Source organism: Rhinolophus sinicus, linkage group LG02 (assembly GCF_036562045.2).
Source record: "Rhinolophus sinicus isolate RSC01 linkage group LG02, ASM3656204v1, whole genome shotgun sequence".
Lineage (NCBI taxonomy): Eukaryota > Metazoa > Chordata > Mammalia > Chiroptera > Rhinolophidae > Rhinolophus > Rhinolophus sinicus.
The window spans coordinates 73,107,324-73,114,200 of record NC_133752.1 but is presented as its reverse complement, the minus strand read 5'-3'; the positions used below and the strand labels follow the sequence as shown (position 1 = coordinate 73,114,200).

The following is a 6,877-nucleotide window of genomic DNA, read 5'->3' as shown; positions in this document are numbered from 1 at the left end:
ATTCGTGTTGGGTAGGCCAGAAACTATGTCATGTGGGCAATAAAACCTACCACACAGGGGGGTTATAAACATTATATTGCATATATTTGCAAAGTACCTAGTGGTCCCTGGCTCGTGGTAGGAACGATGGTTTATAAATATGCCCACAAATTCTTTGACCCTCTTTCCTTCAAAAGGTAGAGCTAATTTTCCTACACTTGAATGTGGTCTGAATTTAGTGGGTTGCTTCTAGCAAATAGAATTTGGCAGAAATAACTGTGAGAACTTCCCACGAGGTGATCAAAGGCATTGCAGGTCGTGTTCTGCTCTCATGGATTGCCCATTCGGGAAAGCTGCCATGTTGTAGGGACACTCAAGCAGCCTGGGGCGAAGCCTACATAGGGAGAACTTGAGGATTCCCACCAACAACCAGCACCAACTTACAAGCCATGCAAGTGAATCGCCACCTTGGAAGAGGATTCCCCAGCCCCAGTCAAGCCTTCAAACGACTGATACCCCAGGGGAGTCTTGGCAGCAACCTCATGAAACCTCCAACCCAGAACCCCCCAGCCAGGCCACTCCCAAGGGTAATAAATGTTTGGTGTTGTTTTAAGCCACTAAATTTGGAGGTTTTTACACAGCAATAGATAACTAATACAAATTTTGGTACCAAGAGGGGTTCTAGTCTAACAAAAATCTAAAAATGTGGGAGTAGCTTTGGAACTTGGCAGTGGAGAGAAGCTGGAAGAACCTTGAGGACAGAAGCAGTAATAAACTTGAAGAGACTGTTGAAACCTGACAGGCTTTGAGGAGACTGCCAGGGAGGGCAATTGAGGGTCATTAGTTTACTATGACAGCCCAGGGAAAATGTATCTTGGTTTTCTCCTTGATAAATCGTTAAGTCTGAGCTTCTTAGACCGCTGCTGAGGGCGTATGCATCATGGTTCAACGCACAGGCTTTGGAGCCTGATTACCTTGATTTGAATCCTGGTTTCATCACCTCTTATCTGTGTAATCGTGGGCATTGCTTAACCTTTGTGCCTCAATTTTCCTCACTGGATTATTCTGATTAAATGTTATGCAATGGAAACTTACAATGGTACCTAGTTTTTTCTGTGTCCCTTGGCAGAGTTGATTACAGTTGCGGACCTGCAAACCAGGGTTGGCGTAGAAGGCAAGGAAGGCTACCTTGAACAGCTAACAAAGGGGTAAGGTCTTTGTGGTGGGCTACCCTAGTAGGGCATCTTACCGTGGCCCACCTGAATCATCTGGGGTATTAATTTAAAATTCAGGGCCCAACCTTCTGAGATTGATTTAGGAAGTCTAAAGGAGGGCAGAAGTCTGTATTTTATTTATTTCTTTTGCAGAATTTTACGGTTTTATTAAAACACAATTTGCACACAAGCTGTCTGTTCATTTTCTTCACTGTGCAGCTGGGCATTGGGATTGGTGACTCTGATGACTAGTGGGCTGCTCCTTCCACAATGGCTTTGGTGTTTTTTGAGGAGACGATGTGAGCAGTCTCAGCACAGTGAGGTTTGTTGCACATGAGCAGCACTACAAGCTCCCTTGACTTTGTAGACCAGGAACTTCCGAAAGCCACTGGGCAGCGTGTGCTTTGTTTTCTTGTTACTCCCATAACCAATGGTGGGCATCACGATCTGCCCTTGACTCTTCTGTGCACCCTGTTGTCAATGCCTCTGGATTTCCGCCAGTTATGCTTAATTTTGACATATCAGTCTGGTGCCCGATGAACTTCTTGGTCCTCTTTTTGACAATCTTGGGCTTTGCAGGTGGTCTGAGGGTAGCCATGTTACTGAGTAGGAGATGAGTGCCACCTCCGTAAGCAGCACAGAGGAAGAGCAAAAATTTGTATTTTAACTGAGCATTTTGTAGATTCCTCTGTACACTAGAATTTGAGAAACATTACTCTGAGGAAAGGGAATCTAGGCAAATGGTCCAAAGATTAATGTCTTTGAACCCCACTATCTTATCTTTAAAATTAAGGCAAAGTTTTCTATTCTTCTCAACAACTTATCCATTTTTTATTTCAATATACAAATAAAGTACGTTAAATAATATGTATTTGCCATTTAGTAAAATTAATGCTCCTGAAAGACATGCTGCATTTGTCCTGGACTTGCGGTACCCCCTGGCATACTTCTACATATACCAGTTGACATGCAAACCTTTTGTGATACACACATCAACCTATTTTATATCTAGTACCTGGTTTGACAAGTACCATGAGTGTCATAAATACAGACACTTGATAATCCACTCTCTAGCTCCACTTTCTTCTAATGAGCTACTGTAGAGTCTGAAAAGTTTAAAACTACATTTTCTAGAACCCTCTTGCAAGGTAAAAATCTAGATACAAATAGTTTCTACCAATTAGATACACTCTTATGAGATTTGGGAGGCAGAATTAAGTTGAAGGCCATCTATCTACTGCTCTGGCTCATTATTCTAAAAAGTCATTATGGAGAGGTCAGGTTTTTCTGCAACACTTTTCTGGTATCTGGTCACCAGCTCTGGGTATGCTGAGAGCGGGTTGTGGTGATGGTGCCTTGGTGTCCATCTGATTCCTCGCCTTTTAGTTATGGCAGAGATGGCAGCTACTGTGACAGGTTAACTCTGTTCTGCAGTGTCCTGGAAATCATTTCCAGAGCCAAGTCTAGCGTCCACTTCTCCAGATCTTCTACCAACTTTTTAAAAATACTTTTTATAATAAATATTTTCAAAAATAGACATTATAAAGTAATGAACCCCTAGCTTCAACATTTACCAGCTTAGACCAATCTTATTTCATAAATACCCCCACCCACTTCATCTTATTTTCAAGTAAATTCCAGACATTGTATCATTTTATGTAAATACTTCAGGATGTAGATCTTTTTCAAAAAGTAAAAACTTAAAAAAATATAACCACTGTGAGATTATAGAAAATATATATTGGATCTCTGCCCCCCATCTCCCCACCCCCTGTTCCTGGCACAGAGCTTCTGAAACCATTGTAATTTCCTAAGTGTTAAGAACACTAGAAGCATCTCTTGTTCTAGTATTTGTCTTTGACGCCATCTCTGGCACAGGGCTCCTAAAACCCCTGTAAATTCCTAAGTGGTAAGAGTAGTAGGAGCCTCTTTTATTCTACCGAGGTCTCTGGGTGGGCTCCTGAATGGGTGCTGGTCACCAGGGACAAAGCCTGTAATTTTCAGCCCCACTCTCCATCCTCCAGAGAGAGGAGAAGGGCTAGCAATGGAATTAATAATTGATTATGCCTCTGTGAAGAATCCTCCATAAAACCCCAAAAGTATGGGCTCATACCATAAAACTCCTAGAAGAAAACATAGGAGGTAAACTCCTTCACATCCGTCTTGGCAATTTTTTAGATATGATACCAAAAGCACAAGCAACAAAAGCAAAAATCAGCAAGTGGGACTATATCAAACTAAAAATCTTCTGCATAGCAAAGGAAACAATCAACAAAATTAAATGGCAACCTACGAAATGGGAATATCTACAAATTATATATCTGATAAGGGGTTAATATCCAAAATACACAAGGAACTCATGCAATTCAACAGAAAAAAAAAAAAAAAAAGCAATCCAATTTAAAAAATGAGCAGAAGACTTTTCTCCAAAGACATACAAATGGCCAAGTATATGAAAAAGAGCTCAACATCTCTAATCATCAGGAATGCAATCAAAACCACAATGAGATATCACCTCACACCCATTAGAATGGCTATTATCAAAAAGGTAAGAGATAACAAATGCTGACAAGCTTATGGAGAAAAGGGAACCCTGGTACACTGCTGGTGGGAATAAGAATTGGTGTAGCCACTATGGAAAACAGTAAAGGTTCCTCAAAAAATTAAAAAAAGAGGTACCGTATGACCCAGCAAACCCACTTCTGGGTATTGATCCAAAGGAAACAAAATCAGTATCTCAAAGAGGTACCTGCACTCCCATGTTTATTGCAACATTATTCACAATAGCCAATGCATGGAAACAACCTAAGTGTCCATCAATGGATTAAAAAAAAAAAAAATGTGGTGTGTATATATACAGTGGAATATTATTCAGCCATAAAAAAAGAAAATCTTGCCATTTTCAACAACACAGATGAACCTTGAGGACATTATGCTTAGTAAGTCAGAGAAAGACAAATATTTGTATGACGTCACTTATATGTGGAAATAAAAATACTGAACTCATAGAAACAGAGTAAAATGGTGGTTGCCAGGGGCTGAGGGGTAGAGGAAATGGGGCTAATCAAAGGGTACATACTTTCTAAGATGAGTAAGTTCCAGGGATCTAAGGTTCAGCATGCTGACTATAGTTAATAATATTGTATTGTATACTTAAAAGTTGCTATAGGAGTAGAGCTTTAAAGTTCTCACCATAACAAGATGATAATTATATGAGGTGAAGGATATGTTAACTAATTTTACTGTGGTAAACATTTCACAATATATACATGTATCAAATCATCACATTGTACACCTTAAACTTATACAACGTTATATGGCAATTATATCTCAATAAAGCTGGAAAATGAAATAACTCCACCACTTCATTTCTTTACCCACCCCACCTCCATGCCCTGCAGGCGCTCCTGAATCTGACGAGAAATGGAACTGCCAATTGATCACATTCTCTGTTATTTCTCTATCCCAAAATATAGTCGTTCCTTGTGTTAAGGGATTTGTTTACATTTTGTTAACTTATTTAATATTAAAATGTTAATAATTAACTATTAAAACTCTAACAAACTCAATTTAAAATGAGATTACTTGGCTTGCTCCAGAACCTATGAAAGGTATGATTGTATAGTTATATATGTATAAAAGCTATGAATTTGAAGTGTTTAAACTTCTTCCTACAGAAAGTCATTTAAACATTTCAATCAGGAGAGCAAAGTTCAAATTTACTACCTCCAAAAAGAATTATTGATCCCCTCCGTCCCGACCTGATTCTTCCAGTTCTTTCCTATGCTGTTTCTAGTTCTTCAGTCACATATACATATTTATATATCCCTACCCTGGTTTACCTAGCTTTAAATAACTTATACCAAGTACTGAGATATTACACATTGGTGTAATTAATAAATGTTTAAGAAAACACAAAAGCAATAATGCAAATATATTAACTAAACACTAGTATCACTAGAACTAACTTACATACCTAATCTAGTTGCCACAACTGAGTTATCAGATCAAAAGTGATTCCATTAGCAGTTAAGTCATCAACTGGAAGCCCATTCCATGAGCTATGTCTTAGTAATATCAGTTGAATTTTTAAGTTAAAATATATGCAACTGTGATTACCTTTTTATTATTCCTAGCACATAGTAGTCATCAACACAGGTCTGTTGAAGAAATATATCAAGAACTAATTTTTACATTATTTGCATTCAGTGATCAAAAATGACGTGGCAGAGACTGCTATTCATTCCCCTAATATCCATTCTCTTTCCTCCAAGAGAAAGCCCAAATTTCAGCTGAACAGATGGCAGTCTGAAATAAAGACAATTTCCCAGCCTCTCTTGCAACTACATGTGACCACGTGACTAAGTTATGGCCAATAAGATATAAGTAGAATTGTCCTATGGCAGCTTCCAAAAATCTATAAAAGATTGCTGGTTCTTGCCTATGGCTCCCTTCTTTTTACTTCCTCCAAGAGAAGGCAGATGTGATGGTTAGAACTCTAGCCACCCACCCTAGGTTAGGAAAATGAGGCATATACCTTGAGTAGGATAGAGTGGTGAGCTAAAATGACCTCAGATCCCCCAAAAATTCATGTAAAAGAGCACACCCATCAGTCCTAGACTTTATACCTCTGGAATTTTATATTGAGAGAAATAAACTTTTGTCTTTGCTTTTGGGAAAACCCATACCAGCTTCTTTTGGATAAAGGAGGAAGGCAGATTTATAAACGACAGATTTTCATAGACAAACACTGTGGAGCCACGTCTATTTCAGTTGGGGATAATAGGATATTACCTTTTTTAAAGTAATTACTCTTATTCTTATGACAGATGCAGTTGCTCTATACTAGGAGTCAGAGAACCAAGGTTCCTCTGTCACTAACTAGCAAATCCATCAACTTCTCTAAGCCTTTATAAGATCCCGATGTATTATAAGAGTCTCTTTAATCTTAAAATAAAACATATATGAAGGGTTCCATAGTATAGTATAAATCACTATACACCAAATAGTTGATGAGACTAATTATAAAATACCTGTGGATAGAAACTCTGTCTTACATTGTATCTCCAGTAACAAGTATTCAATAAACATTTGTTAAAAAAATATTTTTAAGTCCTTGCTAAATGAGTGAATTATTCTATTTTGGAGTTAAATAAAGTTCAAAGGTCTTTAATATTAACTAAAGTATTGCTTGAGTCCCTTAGAGACACAACTCTTAATTTGACGGCAGTCAAAAGATATTAAGGGTGAATGTCAACTACAATTTCATATATATTTACAAGCAGAGTACAGCATTAGGAATAGAGACAGTGGAAATGTAATGGCTGTGTGCGATGTCAGAGGGGTAGTGGATGGGGCAGGTGGGTTGTCACTGTGTGAGGGATATAAATTTTAAATGTTTAACTATTACATTGTTTTGTGCACCTGAAACTAATAAAAAAATGTAAAAAAAAAAAAAAAAAAAGATACAAGGGTATGGGGAGATAAACCTAGCTAATCCATTTATCTGGTTCAAAAGAGGACCCCTACTTGCTACAGCAAAATAATTCAACCCAGAATAAAAGTTGTGGTACAGAAATGAAATTTTAATTTCCCGTTGAAATTACAAAGTTATCCATAAAATATATTTTAATATTTAAACCACTAACCCTACACATCAAATGAAGGACCTCCTCACACTGGAC

At 38.0% G+C, this 6,877-nt stretch overlaps 1 pseudogene; it reads right to left on the bottom strand.

Moving 5' to 3' along the window:
• Positions 1 to 1,308: 1,308 nt before the first annotated feature.
• On the bottom strand, positions 1,309 to 1,799 carry LOC141569974 (large ribosomal subunit protein eL32-like; annotated as a pseudogene).
• Positions 1,800 to 6,877: the final 5,078 nt, after the last annotated feature.